This window comes from Bombus affinis, chromosome 5, assembly GCF_024516045.1.
Source record: "Bombus affinis isolate iyBomAffi1 chromosome 5, iyBomAffi1.2, whole genome shotgun sequence".
Classification (NCBI taxonomy): Eukaryota; Metazoa; Arthropoda; class Insecta; order Hymenoptera; family Apidae; genus Bombus; species Bombus affinis.
In genome coordinates, this window is record NC_066348.1 from 13,056,323 (window position 1) to 13,073,608 (window position 17,286).

General features: G+C 35.9%; 1 protein-coding gene across 5 annotated transcripts in view; it reads left to right on the forward strand.

Annotated features, from left to right (window-relative positions):
• The window catches only part of LOC126916922 (protein rhomboid-like), a 173,126-nt gene that overhangs the window by 81,896 nt on the left and 73,944 nt on the right, over positions 1–17,286 (forward strand). Inside the window, exon 3 of one of the 5 annotated variants that reach the window (XM_050723236.1) lies at positions 2,877–2,938. The exons of the other annotated variants lie outside the window; for them this stretch is intronic. The gene's annotated coding sequence lies outside the window, so the exon portion shown is untranslated. The remainder of the gene's footprint in view (positions 1–2,876; positions 2,939–17,286) is intronic. 5 annotated transcript variants of the gene reach the window in all.

The following is a 17,286-nucleotide window of genomic DNA, read 5'->3' on the forward strand; positions in this document are numbered from 1 at the left end:
ACTATCGATCCTCTTTGGAAATTTTCAACGAGTTTTTTCACCGAGATTTTACCGATTTCTTTTTGGAATTTATTCCGTTTGACGTTATTCAAAGTTTATTGAAAATTCTTCGTAAATTCTTTGTCTCTTTGTCTTTTTGAGGTAGAGAGAGACAAAATTTCAGTGGAAAAAGAAGGGGAGGCAGGAGACAAACGAATATGTAATTTACTATTGTTATTATTATCGCTGTGCGTGTTACAACAAACATCGTTCCAAATCTTTTTTATAATATAAAACACACGTTACAATCCCCGATAAATTGGATCACGCCGAACCAACGTGATTCACGCGGATAACGGCGACATCGCATCACAGAGGAGGATCGTTGGCTGACATTTTGCAAGCATAATCGAGGGAAAATCCATCGAACTGTCGGAGTACCGACATTGTGCGCGATACGCTTTGCCTAAATGCGATTTTCTATTGTTACCAGCCCGCGTATTGTCCGTTATTTAATTACAGAAAATTAGCAACGACAAATGGCCGGCTCATTAATGTGCAATCCAGTGATATTTGATAATCCCTTCGCGTTTGAGCAACCTGTGTTTGTTATAGGTACATTACAGTGAAACGTTGCCAACGATTCGTTGGTGGCTGACGATGATTATTCTAGCGAATTTGCATCCTTCGATACAATCCTGGCTTTTTCTACATAAAGTAACGTGTATTATATTACATAAATTATTACCAAAAAGATATTATACGTTAATGACTAGGTTAATTAATCTATGAATAATATGTTATAAACAGAGTATTATAAGTGAAAAATGTTTGGTAAAGAATCGTTACTGCAAAGAATAAAAATGTATTATTATAAAATTGAAAAAATAACTCGCTCGCGCCGGTGCAACTTTAAAATTGATCGCATCGAACGATAATGCGAAGGAAGCGTATCAGCAAAGAACGTATCTTCCGATTCAGGCAGCGTGATCAACCGATCGACTTCCGGTAATTTATGAGATGTCGAGAGTCGCGAGGATTCACGATTAAAGCGATCGACGCTCATTGGTCGTTTAATATTTATAACATAATCGGATTAATCGGTGAATAAATGTTGGCGGCACGATATTATTGATAAAGTCGGGAGGAGGTGGATATAAATTAACGGTGTCAGCCGGTAGCAGATAAAATTGTAAAGTAGCTTAATTCCGTCGTTGCAAATTACCGTCATCCGGATCGCTGCGATCGATGGGAAAAAATCGTGTTGTCGCAAATCAATTTTGCTTCGTTTAGTAATTCGCGTGAACAGCGTTTTACATATTGAAAAATAAAAGAACGACGACAAGTGGATAAAAAATGAAAGCAGCATGAAAATTAACAGAAAATTATTTATAAAATTGCGCCGATATAACTGCAAAAGGTAATTTTAAAAGATATGAGAATCGCGATCGTACGTCTGTTCCATCCTTTTCTCTTTTTTTAACAGATTCTTGGAAATTAAACCAGACAACAAAGGAGAACGAAAAACAAAGTAGATTTTAGAGTGGAAAACATGTATGAAAATATTTACGCCCTTTTATCGCGAAACAACGATCTGATGATACGTGTTGTTTGTTTGCGTTGTTAATATTTCATGGTGGAGCAAGAAAATTCGTTTGGTTGATATAGGAAAGAAAAAAAAAAGAAATAAAAAATATAGGAAAGCAGAAAGTTGGGAGAATGTAAAAATCCCGGAATTCTGATTTTACATGTAAACTTATAAAACTTACGAATTTGTAAATTCGCATGATTACTTTTCTAAGTTGGATAAACTCATTGTGTAATTTGTAAATACATCTTGATACATGCACGAATAGAATATGTCAATTTTAGTCTTTCCTTTGGGAAGGAGTTGAAAAATTAATGACAGGATGATCTAAATTGCATACGGAGAGAGGTTGAAGCTTATGTTCTATTTATTGAATACACGCGCATGCTCGAATCAGCAGCACTGGTACTCTTAATTAATTAACCGATCGAATTCACGTGCGCAGCGGAAATGCCAATTAGTGTCCTCTCGTTTCTACGATTTCGTCCAATTGAAATTGCTCGACGATCCCTTATTACGCGAATTTAGTTAAATTATTTTTTGCAAAAATACGACGTTTCGGTTACACTGGATTTGCTTCGTTCCGCCGATACTTTGATTTTATTAAGGTAAAATCCACGTTATTAAAAGTTGATCCACGTTATAGCAAGTTCTTGTCAACGTTAATACGCCAGTTCTGTTGCGCTTTATGCGCTTTATGTGCTTTATTCGTTTTGCTAATGTCGCGACTATTTTTCGTAGTAATCCCCCGTTTCTTTATAGCGAAATTACTCTATTTGTCTCCTCGAAATATCGCATAATTTCTGTGGCTTCCATTTGCACCACGACTACTTCATTTTCTTTCTCCTAATTTTATTAATTCAGCCAACGATACGTCCTTTTAATCATATTTCGTATATTTTATCGGTCTCGTTGGTATTTTCCACGATTTCCGTGGCAAATTCTTTTTGGCAAAGGTACACACTTTCGTTTACACTGAGTTTGCTTTATTGGTTTCCCGTGTATCTTCTGTGACTTTTGTGGTGGATCCTTCTTGGCAGAGATGCACTGCTCCCTTCGTACTAAGTTTACAGTATTGGTTTCGTCAGTATCATCTGTGATGCTCGTGGGAAATTCCTTTTATCGGTTACTGTTTCAAAAGAGAGAAAAAAAAAAAAAAAATAGTTGCAGGTTTTGAGAACTCTTTACTCGTGTAATATTAATTCGTCGTTTAGAAGTGAAATTAATTCAATCTTTGTCAAGATAGTCTTAATAATCAAAACAAACACGATAGATTTACAAAGATCAACTTGTGTCTTCTTCGTTTCAGGTATTGAAAACTAGTAGAAGTCTCTTACAAACGTACGTGAAAAACGAAATAGCATAAGAACTGTAAGTAACAAGTTTATTATTTAAACAACAGCTACAGTCTATCCTATTTATATCAGCTTGAAAATTCAATCTTGAAAATGGCACACAAATCCTTCAAAAACTTGAAATTCTACCATCAATCAATCCATAACCCTTTTCGATACTAATGGCAAAACGATAAATAATTGAAAAAACAAAACTACCCTGACATGTTTTCCGGGCGAACCTCGAATAACGCGAAATTCTGAAAATCTTTCAATTTAATCAAACTTTCGTAAAACCTTCCAAAGGAAACAGAAAATCCATTGAAAATTAGAATCACCTTAGCAATGATGGTCGATCGGGCAACGACAATTATTGGACGGGTTTGCTCGACTGTGGCAACACACTCGAGCGAAACACGAGACGGGCCGGATGAGCGGCGTTAACCGGATAACGCGGAAAATTGAAAGGATGAGTTATTGACAGAGGTGGTCGCCAGCCCCGTTTTCCCGCTACCACCTTTACCGCCGTGGAAATATGTGACATGATGTTCTATTACTTTTTAACGCGCTACTAACCGTGGATCATCGTTGACCTGTGCTCCATTCACCGGAAACCAGCCGTTTCTCCGGACGATCGCGCGCTTTTTCGCGCCTAGATGCCCGTCACCAAGATACAGATGGATTCGATCGCGTCAATGATCGTTCCAACGTTTTGTTCTTGATGGAAGGGACGGGCATTTCTACAGTGATTTATTCCCTCTCTGAATTTTCGGGAAATATATGTGCGCCCAGAAGATAGTTTAGGCGAGCATTTGATTTATGGACCGACAAATATATCGAGTTCTTACAATGCGAATTACTTTCGTGAGAAATTTGCGTTTCGTTCTTCTGCTTTTGGTTTTTCTAGTCTCATGTTAAGAGTAAGAAGTTTCCGTATATCGTGAGAATCATGATCATTTCTGGAATTTTTCTTTCAACAACGAGTAGAGTAACGCGATAACGCGGATTATCATGCATTTAAATTCGAATAAATAAAATAAATATCGTTTTATAAACGGGATATAAAATTTCACTTGCAATGTAATTCTATGTTTCAACATCCTTCTGTGCTGTCGTGTTCTAAAAAATGTTTTATTCCGTTACAGAAGTATTTACAAAATTGTGCGATACTATTTGTTTGAAGAAAATAATATTTTTGTAATTTACGTGATATTTTACGAGTGGAATGTTTATAATATTGTTCTGCTTTTTTATCCTTTTTTTTGTAATATTATGGAAGTGAAATTTTATGTTGAGATCTTAAGGGATTAACGAGCATGATTTAACGAAGCTTTTTTGTTAGAGGAGCAGGTTTTCAGGTTGCGAATGATGAGATATTACGAATAATATTACAGTATTTTTTAGTTTAGGTTATTGTTATTATTATGTAACGCAACACAATTGTACATATTAATTATTCATCAGACAATCGTTACAGAATTGGTAATAAATTAATAACAATGTATGTATATGTTTGCAGATACAATAGAATCTGTTTATGCAAACTATATTGCAGATAATTAATTTACAATAATTTCGGTAGTAATATCGACAAAGAGGAAATATAAATACTTTATGTATTACAATATTACAGTAATACGTAACACGAACTATAAACTGGGGTTGCACATGTGTGACTTTATGTATAACACGAATTCCAGCGAATCAAAAACGCATAGTTTATGGATCAAACTTTGCCAACTCCCTGTCGTAAATCATACGAAAGCAACACAGGGCCTAACAAACGCACAGCATTTTAATGCAAAGTGTAATTTTCAATTTTTTTATTCGGTCGATTTATGTTATTCCTTGGTCGATTCGTATTATTATGCAATAACAACGCAAAACTAATTACAACTGCAAAGCAACGTAAAAAATACTTTATTTACGATTTTTAACAATATGTGAATTTTATCTTAAAATTGTCGAATCTACGAATTTCGAGGCTGTCTAATTTCTAAATTATTAAATCTCTGGATATACAGCATATTGAACATTCGGGTGTTCAAATATTAAAATCTTGAAATATTCAAATAATCTGATCCTGAAATCTTCAAGCTGCTGAATACACAAATTTCCAAACTCTTAAATATTCAAATTTTCATTACCTTCCGTTCTGTAACGCTACATTTACGCAACATTAACGTATAAAATGTTACCTCTCAGCCCTTAATGATCCTAATTGGCCTCAACGATCCTTGAAAATACGTCGTTCCCAGTACACGTACGCATATGTATAAATATGCATAGCAAAATGGAAAAATTTCCAGTTGGAAACGAGAAAAGACAAGGTAGAAGAAGAAGGAGGAGCGGTCGTTTGGTCCAGCTTCACTGGCAAGAAATCGCGATGGATGGATGAAAAAGAGGCAGAGTTCCAGCACTGTGGAACAGCGAGAACGATCGCGAATTTCGCCGATTTTCTCGGGCATAAATCCACCGCGTTTTTTACAACTACGACTCGCGCTTTTTAATAAAACCATTCGACCACTGGTCCACCTGATGAAATATCGTCTCCAGCCCGGGTTCTCAGCCTACGCGTTCTCGGTTACCCCTTCTTCCGCTCACCCACCTGCGTACCAACGCCAACACATATCCGATGCATCGCCCGACCTCTTTCCGATTCGCTGCTTCCTGGTAAAATTGCAATTTGAGAGTGTTCGATTGTCGCTAGATCTGTTTGTAAATACAGTGCTGAATGAAAGGAAGCTTTACGCCATTGTGGATACAATCGGTTCAATTTTAATGAAGACGATATTGAACGATTAAAACACAATATATAATCAAAATAAATAATGGAAAATATCCAGTTTCTATTGCGAGTGACACGTTGGTAGATAATAAAAATGTAGGAGTAAATATATTATATATATGTCAACGTCAGAAATATTCAACTTTGAATATAAATTAAAAAGGAAATATGCGAATAAAGATGTTAATACGCTATATACAAACGATGATTCATTGACAATTATTTAAAGTATGTAACGTTTAATATAAACGATACAATATTGAATAATCGAAAAGAAATATTATACAGAAGCATCAGCAAATTATATTACATTTAAGAGATAGCACGATCCAAACGACTTTTTTATTTCAGTTATCACATTAAAAAATCTCCACTTTTTCTGCACGCTAAAAGTTGGCGCAGTCACCCTTCCAATTTTCACTCCTTCATCCCGTAGAATCGCGAATTTCGCGAGGTTCAGCCGGATTTTCATGCTATCCCGCGTGTGTTCGTCTTTCACGCGAGCTCGAACGATCAAGCTCGGGCACGGGGCTCAGACCTCGTAATTTCCGCGGAATCGCAATTTTCCCTCGCGCCGGAAACGTTTAAATCCCTCCGTCCCGCCCATTAATGCCATACGTTCTTTCAGACTCGTTATGAATATTCTCACCTGTGCGCACGTGCGACCGCGTTTCCATAGAGCGAAAAGACAGGCGAAAAAGAAAAAAATCAACATAACGAAAAGAAAGAATGGAAAAAATTGGAAAAAAGAAGGTGGAAGCACGCGTCGTGACGCCTGGTCGTCGCGAATTTTAATTCGTCTCGCTCGTATTTATCGCGTCGCGTGTGGCCTCGCGTTTGTCGTCCCGAATTGCGGATATGTTAATTTTCTTGGCGAGATCTGCTCCGTTTTTTTTCTGCTTTAGTTGTCCTTTATTTAACACATTTTCTCTTTTTAACGTATAAAATTAAGTTTTACAGACAAATTGCGTTATTACATGAAAACACTGCTAATGATAATTACGCTTGTAAAATACTTAAAATCGCAACACGTTCTTTTCCGCGTATAATAATAAAATAATTATTTACTTAGTCGTTGAAATTATTTTAATATTATAACTATTGACAATTTTCCTATCAAATCGTACTTTTATTACGTATTTGAGTAAGAAAGAGTTTGTGAAGAGAAAAATCTATCTTGCAAGTAACAATATATGTATACTCTATATTGTAAAATAGAACGTTATAGAACAATTGTAGAAGAAAACTCTTATTAATACGTAATTTAGTTTGAAAAAAAACACTTGAAAGCTACGCTTTAATTAGAAATAACTACGGTATTATTTTGCCAGTTTAGTCGATTCTTATGATGTTTGTGTTATCATATTTATTTTATATTTTGATTGTGATCGTTTAAATCTCGAATCTGCAAACGAACTAAAATATCCTATTCGAACGTTTGTCTCGCGCCAGATGACCGTTCTCCTTTTTAATTTCATATGAAACGTTCGTTGTCATAAATATATTTCAATATGAATTTCGTACTCCATATATTCGTACTCATGACAAATGCCTGCGGCAACCAGTAAATTGCTACTACAAAAGCGTTAATATTCTCTTTGTTCAGTTGTCCTTCGATACGCTGAATAATTAGCATGATTACGTGACTTTGATCAGAATAAAAAGAAAAAAAAACGGATAAAACAGAATGTATGATTACTTTTTAAGTCCTTTGAAATAATGAGGGGATGTTGCAAGTAGAAATTATTAGCACGTTAATGGATTGAAATCGCGGTCAATAAATTCTGTCCTTTTTTTGAAATATTTATCAACGTTTCGGGAATTTATCTCGGTAATCTCCTTTTTAATTCTCTTCGCATTTTATTTTTTATAAGTTCCAAAGATTATATAGTTTAATTCTGCTAAATCCTCAAATAATATTATGTTGAACGTTAAACAGCTTATTTGCTAGTTGGTTGAAGTTGCATAGGAAATTGAGATAGAACCTAAGCTTAGAGTATCATCGTTGTTATACTAAATTTGTCATGCAATATTCATTGTTTTAATTTACATACATTAGCGTCTCTATTGTCAGAATGCCATTTAACCGAACGATCGATTATTGGATCACGGTTTAATGGAAAATTTGGGAGTGGTAAGGAAACTGGGAGGAATTGTTATGTTTTTATTTATAGCGTTTGTTCGTGTTGAATACATTAACAAATCGATTATCTTCTTTCGCACCAGGGCAAAGATACCTAATTATCCAAACAGGGTGTGTCATAATTGCATCGAATAATCAAAATTCTATTACAGTTGACGTTTGATGTTACGCGTGCGTGTCTATAAATTAATAATTAATTAAACACAATGCATGTGCTTCGGGAAAATTCACCTCAAATTTTCTCAAATTTTCAAACAAGCCGAAAAGTGTATCTCTCTTACCAATAACTATTTAAAAATAATTTCTCCCGTACACTGAAATACAAATTCCATTTTGAATGGACCAACAGGAACAAAAAAAGGGATGTTCTCCTTATCGAAACTGAAAAATTAAAAGTTCCCACTCTCTTACGTATTTGGTGTAAGAGAAACGATATAATTCTAGAGACAGTAAGTAACATTTTCCATTATCGACGAACAAAAGAAGAGGGGAAAGCGGGGAAAAAGATGGAAATATATATATATATCGGATGGTCAAGTAGAATGGGACATTCCAGTAATTAAACGTAGCAGATGGTGAGCGAATAGGCGCAGCAGCATGAGCGAGAGGAAGCTTTCGAAAAAACGTTGGGGTTCAGCCTCCGGTAGCCCAGTTGAATTTAAATTCCTTATCGATCGCTCGATCCAGACCCGGGGATCGTTTATTTTTATCTGGTTCGTAGCGTATTGCTGATTGCACGATTTCGACGCTCGAATTTCTATCGAATTCGCAACTTGTTGATTCATTTATAGGATTTGGCAATCGCCGCTATGCCACGCCAACTTTGCACATCATACCTTTTGGCAACGACCCGATGCAACGATTGCGCAACGAGAAACGCTACAATTTTCCATACCACAATTTTTCCTTTTTTTTTTTTTTTTTTTTTTTTTTTTTAAATCATTCGATTGTTTTTCTTCCGAGGATGAACTTTTTCACTGGGAGATAAAACGCGAAATACGAAATATTTGAGTGATCCTTTTTGTGGGTGGTGAGAGTGTTATGTAAATTCCATACAATTGGTTTGGATTTTTTCCCCTTTTCGTTTTAACTGACGTGAATAGCGATTTTTTTTATCTTCCCCTCGATTCTGTTGTAGCAATATAGTTATTAAAGGTGCGAGATACTGTAGGATTAAATTGGTTATGTGCCATTTTTTATCGTGAGAAACCGTATCATTTCGTATTTCTTTATCTCTGACAAATTTCTTTTATTTGGTAGATGTAATCGTTCTTGCAACGACAGGTAAAACACAGTATCTTAATCGATGAGTAAACTATTTTGATTATTTGTAATAACATTTATAATGGTGCAGATATTTCATTAATTTTACGGAATTGTTAGATGCATTCGTAAAATATTAATTTTTCCCAATGCGAATGTACCTTCGTACGAATAATCTTTTGTAAGGGGAAGTGGGTCGTGTATAGTCAGACACGCCAAGCAACGTGCCTACTCATCTTCCTATATGATTGTCATTTTAGAAATATTTTCGCATCCTGAATTCAACTACGAAATCTATAATTCCTTTAACACCTCTATTATTATTAAGAAGACTTTGCAAAGAAAGAGGAAGATTAAAATATTATACAAAACTTATATTTCTTACTAGAATTTCTTATAATATCAAAATCATACTCATCACGACTGTATATTTTCAAATTATAATCCAAATAATTCGACCTATCTCTCGATTTACCATACGAAGACAATACTCAAAACACGATATAATTTAATCAACAGAATCAATTTCATCGACGATTCGTCGGTCAATCAATTCATAATCTATCATTGCCTCTAATAATTTCGCGTCTGCCCAAAAACAATATCACTTTTTCTCATTTCGACGATCAGACAGACATCGCGAGTTTCCATTTCAACCTTAACCAGCCTCCGTAGCTTCGTCTACTTACATCTGCAATCCGAATTCAATAAGCGGCCTGGCAAAAGGACGACTTCGACGATCGATCAACGTACCAACGAAAACGTAATGAAATACCTTTCGGATCTTAAATTCGGCTCGCGTCCGTGTCCGTGAGATACCATCGGTTTTTGTCCTCCTTCTTTTTCCTTTTCTTTGAAAGAAGAGGAAACTTCGACTGGAACAATTTGCGATAGCATGGGTAAACTGGTTGGTTTTTTGGCGTTTCTTCAGGAAAAAGAAGAGATATGGGGAAAATGGAAAATAGGATGTGGCGAAGTAGCGGAAAAAAATTGTTGAAAAGAAAGTGACGATGTCGGGGATTGGAAATGAGAAAGGGAACAAGAAAAAGATTAGGTGCAAAGAAAGCAGATATTGAAATAGGGGAGGGGAGAATGGAGATAGGAGAGAAATGAAACACGGAAAGATAATAGAAAAGGTAGGAATTGGAAGTTTGAAAATGATTGAAGCAGCGTAAAAGAATTTTTAAGCAGAAAGAAATAGACGAGGAAAAAGCGCGGGAGAGGAGATTGGAACAGAAAAGGTGGAAATTAAGAAAAAAGCTAATTGCAGGAAAGAGGAAGATCGAAACGGAAGAAGTGGACATTTAAAAAAAACTAATTGTAAGAAAGAAGAATATTGAACGGAGAACTGAAAATTCGGAACAAAGACGAGTGGAAAAAGGCAAAGATAAATACGGCGAATTACAAAATTAAGAAGAATGGAGAATACAGGGGAAGGGGAAAAAGGAAGAAATAAGATAATGAAAGGAAACGAAGACAGAGAGGTAGAATAGGATAGTGTGGGAATGTTAATTGAATATTAAAAGGTAAAAAGAAGATAGAAGGGAGGGAAGCGTAAAATAACGACGGGAAAAAAAGAAAACGGAAGAATGAAACATAGCGATAGTGAAAAATAGAGAAGGTGGATGGGAGAAGAGTAGGAATCCGCGAGCAAGTCGGAAAAGAGAGCAAGCGAAATAACGAAAAACGGTATTTCCGGAGAGAAAGTGAAATAGCGAAATAATAAAAAATGACGAAGGGGAAGAGAAATACTAAAATTGTAAAAACATCGGAGTCAGGTAAATGAAACATGACGAAAAAGCATGTCTGAAGCGGAACATATTAAAACGGATTAAACCGTGAAAGAACAACCAAGACAAAATAATAAAATCGAAGAAAGAACTAAACGTAAGAAGAAGCGAAAGTGTTGAAAAGAAAGAATGAAAATTGGAGAACGCGACGAAGAAAAGATATAAGAAACGAAAAGTATTTAGATGTTAGAAATAGAATTAAAAAATAGAAAATATCGAAGAAATTTCTATTGGAGAAAGAAGAAAGGAAACAACGAATAGAAAACAGAAAAAACATATCCAAGGAAATAAATATCGAAAAAGAAAAAATGACAATTAAGACAAGAAGAATGGGAACGAAGATGAATTCTAAAACGAAGGAAAATAAGAAACATTGGCCGAATGTTTGCCGCACGTTCGGATATAAAAGCGAGCCGGGTCATAGCAAGTAATAGTAGCTCGTAAAGTTCATATAGGTGGAGACAGACGGACCGTGATTCAACGAATACGTCTTTCTTATTATCGCTTAAGGATCGAACGTGGTTCACGAAATGTCCTAGATTCATCCAAGCACAACCTTCGTATCGTCAATTTCTTCCAGCAGAAAATTTCGAGAAAGAAAAGACGTCACGACGTTAGATACACGGTGACGTTCTTCCCTCGCTTTCCTTTTTAGATTTATGATACTATTTTTCCTCCTTTTTTTTCCTCTTATTTTTGAAACGTATAGCGAACAACCGATCCGTTACATTCCCAGCCAAGATTTCTCCTAATATTTGTCTTTTATACGAAGCCGGATTAGGTAACGAACTTCTCGTCTCTCGAAGAGTCAAGAAATCTTCAGATTTCTTGTAATCGGCAAAACATACGGTTCTATTTATCTCTGGATTCCAGTTCAACTAACCGACTAGTTACTTAAGTCCGGAGAATCGGATCTTGTTGACGTACTCGAAATGGTTGTTAATATTTAATTTTTTAAGTTAAATATCGTTCTATCTTCTACTTGAAAATTATTTTTCCTCGATTCGTTATTTAAATTGGAACGGTAGCTATATTTTGCATATTCCAATTGAGCGACTTTTTTAATTTCTCGCTGCTGTTCTTCTAGATGATGTAACTTCCCGATCAATCGTTCGTGATTTTCATATAAATATAACGAGATTTCATTGAGAAGATTACCATATATTTAATATATACTTATCAGCAAATGTTTAACACGAATTTTCAAAGTAGATATTTAAAGGAAATTCTGTGGGAAACGAATGTATATATTTTTTATACGTCCAATATCCTACATATTCTAAACGCGTACTCTACGACGACAAACTATCATTGTTCCTCCTTACCAGACGTTGGCTTTTAACATTTATTTCGTTCTTTATAGTTACTCGGGAAGATTAATTTTACAACTCGTCCATATCCATTTTCTATGATATCAAAGCGCCATTAATCTTCCACCAGTGGCTCTTGCGCTACGAAAATGGACCGTGTCCATTTTCTGTGATACTAACCTACCATTAGGTTTCTGCAACACATCAACCGGAAATCTATTTCTCCCAATAGCTATTCTCGACGTACACGTCTTTCCATCCTCTTTCCCCTGGACGAGAGTTCTTAATCTTGGAACTGACGTCATTCGGCGTTCGTTCGATTATTCATCGACGCGCCTGCTCCAAGTTATCCACGAGGATCAGCTTTTATCTTCTTTTCCTTTAAACATCGTGAAACATTTTTTAAACGTCTGATAACTGGAAAATTACACGGAATATACGCTATTTGAAATATTCTTAAAACAGAAAAAATATCCGAAATTATACGAGGCCAAAACAATTTATTAATATTTTATAATATTAACTTTGATCAAGACTCGAATAAACGTTCAGCGCTTGAATTTTCAAAAAGCTGATCCAGCAAATATTTCTACGCGTACGTACGTTAAACTACGTTTATATCTATGCCGTATGCGTTACATAAAACTAATATTTGGCCGATATAGCGAGTCTCGTGACCGTGAGAAAATGAAATTTCAAGATGATTCAAGATTCGTATAACGCACATAATATATTCGTAAAACGTATCTACAAGTGTTGCGATACTTTCGCGAACCTGTGTATCCGATAAATCCAGAACATAAATATATATGAAATATAATAATGCAACAACACGTCGTTGGTACCGTTCGATAGCCTCGTGCTATCAACCTCCTTATATCGATATCCCTTTTCACGAACATTATTCTCTAAACTCTAGCCGTACACTACGGCCGAGAAATTACGAACTTTCACGATCGACGTCCCGTCGAAATTGACTTTATCGATAAGTCTACCACCAGGCCGCACAATATGCGCTCTAATACGAAAGTAATTTACGAAGGCGGACCAAAACTGGTCGTCTGATTGATTTATGCATGGCCGCGCGGGATGTTCCATTACCTAATTCCCAGGCCCGATTTAGGTCACGATGTACACTATCGTGCATAATCATTTCGATACTTGGAAATTATTGCAGGTACAAGGAATATACTTGTTAAATGAATCTCTTTAATTTCATTTCGCCTCTATTATATTATTTCAAACAATTGCTATCGAATAATGAAGTTTTCGAACAAATACTTCTGCTATTTGTATACTAAAGAGAATTAACGAAGAGGAGGCTAACATTCGGTATTGTATTATCTACAATTCGTAAAATTTTTAATAAAAGAATGTTTCTTGTTTGATATTCATTAGAATTTTCATAGTATTTTTTATTTTTTGTTGCAAGGTGTATCGAATAATTTTTTGGACCATACACGTAGAATCTTTGTTTATAAATATCTCGTGTTTATTGTTAATTAAACCATATCTATACCTTGCTTTGCAAAGAGCGTTAATAAAATCTTTGAGTTGAGTTGCGAATTTTCGAAACGGAAAAAGAGACGTCTGCAAACTGAACGAAATATTTATACGTCATTTGCAACAAACAAATTTGTACGAAATGTTAATCCAACATCGCTTATCTAATTGCCATTTGTTTAGTATAATTTTCTAAAAGCTGAACAAGCAAGAGCCACAAAACGATTCACCGACACAGCAACCGATGCTTAAGTAAATCCTAGCAAGTAGTATTAGTCAGTATACAGGCAGACGCACAGCTCTTCGCTAAATCAAACATTTCCCCTACGTCTTATGCTGCTCTGTTACAGTCAATTCCTCTCATCACGATCAAAAGGCATTATAAGCGAAAGTTCTGAAAATATTCACAACACGTACAGCGACGAGCATGTAAATTGGAGAAACGATTGATTTAATTCAATTTAATTATTGCTCGGCATAGAAATGTGCGAGCAGTTCTATATGTTTTCAGCGCTTCAAAGTACAAATAACGAATATTACGGAAACAAGATAGAAGTAAAATTATTCGTAATGCAATGAATACGAATATCACTGCTCACTATAAAAAAAGAAGAGAAAGGATCGTGACGAGTAATCGCATGATACTATTATATTAAATTAAGAATTATGATAACTAGTCAGAATTAAACATTTTGTTAGCAATAACTGGTAAAAATGATTAAACGTACAAAGCTAATTGTTATTCTTCTCCGTTCTTATAAAAATTGTCACTCGGTATATCTTTCGCCGCAAATTATAACAAACGCAATGGTTAACCAACTTCCATTCCACTTCATTCTACATATGTGGTACATACATCCCACGGATATTAATTTCATCTCTACCCTGGCAACGTTAAAACACAGGATTTGTACAATACAAAACGATTTCGATGAAATGACGTTTCGCGAAAGCTGGTTCCCCATTCGCATCCAACGCTCTCCATGATACATGATCATCAGAAATAATGGAGCAGCGTGTGCGTAGCGACAGGTTGGCCCGATAGAAGCTGCTGCTCGTAGCGATCGAATCGATTTGATTACAGCGAATGATCGAATGCAAATTAGCGGGGCGAGGATATGATCGGCGATCTCTCCCTGGTGGCCCGTTTTCCAGATTTCCAGGCTCCAACGTTTCCCCTTCCTTCCCTATCTACCCTATTTCCACTCCGCGTGTCCCAATTTCTGACTGGTCTCGCGGCATCCGATGGCACCGTTGTTCCCCGAGCCGTGTAATTTCCGCGAAAGTCGAAACAATTGGCCTACGTCGGGGTCGTGAATAGATATGGTACGAGATGGATCGTTACCTCAGTCAGATATACGCGCAGATGGAGGACCTTTGTTTCTCTGAATCGTTGATAAACAGTAGATTCGTGCTTTGCGTGGGATGAGGAAGGTGTCTTTGCGATAGAATATTTGGCGCAGATGTTGAGCTTGCAATTTCGAGTGGCACAGAGATGCAGAAGGTTTGTCAGCGAGGGATGATGGAGCGGAGAAAAAGATTCCGACAGAAGCTGTTAACGGGGGTGTAAAGCGAGAGGGTTGCAGAGTGGCGGGATGAGGAAGATAAGGATTGTAAAGTAGAGCGAAGAGATAACGAAAACTTAAGCGAGATGCGAGTATTTACGAAAATTGCATGAATTCTCACTCGACGGATTGATATATCGTTTAGTCATCGTTTACATCGCACCAGTGGAAGGTTAAAAGTGGGCGAGAAATAAAAATAGAAGGCTGGAAGGTTAAGATCGAGTTGAGGAGAAAATAGAAATGCGAAACACAGATTTTTTTAAATAAACAGCGTACAAAACAATATGAAAAGAAAACATATGAGCGATGACGGAGGAAACTATTTCCACATTATATGTTGTGAAAAAAATTACACAGCAAATATAACACGGAGCTAAGCCATCCAGCAAAATATATGCAAAAATGAGAAAGTAGAAAGTAAAAATTCAACTTTGGAGGAAGATCGTAAAGCATAGATTTTTCTCTAAATCTACGACTACCAAAGGAATAATTCGAAAAACAGTTGGAAAATACAGAAATATAGGTGCAGAAAAATATAAGGTTCCTATTTTTGTGGAAAAGGGACTAGATGATAAAAAAAAAAAAAAAAAAAAAAAATGAGAGAAAAGAATTAACGGGCGAAAAGAGATAGACAATCAGGGGGCGAACTTCAAAAGATAATGACGTATATAGTTTGGAAAGCAAGTAGAATGAAGACGGTTCTTTATTTTATAGTCGTAATTACACGTTCAATGTTAAACGAGGATGAAGAAGTATTTATTTTTCAGTAATAATTACAAGCTTTAAGAGTGAAGAACGCGAGAGGACGGAACAATATACCGAGGGATTGGCTTCTACTTTATTCGTTGCCTCGCCTCTTTCCGAACAATGAGTGACGAATAAATAAATGACGAATGCCAGACGAAAAGAGGGCGAGAGGGGATGGAACGGCTTTTGTTTTGCACAGCAATTTCGCGTTCATTAAGCGGCAAACAAACAAAAGCTGCCAGTTGAGAGGAAAACGAATAAGCTTTCTGATAAAAAGGAGAATGAAGAGAAAAAGAACTCGCAGGGATAACATGCAGAAATAAGTTAGAGGCAAACGTACGTACATACGTTCGTACAGTTGCTCGTGAAAGTATTTAAATACTTGTAGAATGTTTTACAAATATATTATGAGTGTTTACGAGTGATACGAGACATTTTGAAATTTCTAATTGATTTATATAACACGTACAGTGTAAACATAAAAGTTTTCTACGCTAAGTATACAAATTTATACTAAAATGATAATAAACGTACACCAAATATACTGCAGCTTCTGTATACATTTTCAGATCGTTCCAAACTTTATCAGCATAATCGTAACAATCGTGTCCCTGTACAGTGTTAATGAAATTTCAAAATATTTAATATGAAACACGTGTACAATGTGTACATACAATTTTTCTATAGTTTCGAATACTTTTGTCAGTTACTGTATACGTGTATATAATACTGTTAACAGTTGTAAAGAGATGGACACAATAGAGGAAGAAGAGAATTTTACAACGTTGCCTGAGCTGAAAATCGCTGCTCTTTGCCAAATGGGTTAAACAAACGGTACACGATGATGTGTACGCCTAATGAATGTGTTCTTATGAAACTTTCAAGATCTCGTTAGCATTCGTCGAGAGGATTTGATTGTTTTTACGTCGCGCGTAATTTACCAGCATTTCGATGTTTTCCTTTTTCGAATCCACTCGACGACGAACGAAACATACGCGCGTCATTCCTGTTATATTTAATGAATAATCCCGGGCTTCTTTGCCATATTTCGCATTTAATTTGCGCGATTTTGATACGAATAAATCTACCAATGCTTCTATACGCGAGCACGCTAATAAGTAACTGGGAAAAAATAACAGTCTCCTCGTTCCCCTTTAATAACGCCAGACCTGTGCTTTTTTTAATTAATTAAAAATTTAGATATTGTTTCGTTTGTTGAATACTTTCATTAAGATTTTGAGAACTCGAATTTACGATCGCGTATTTCGACACCCTT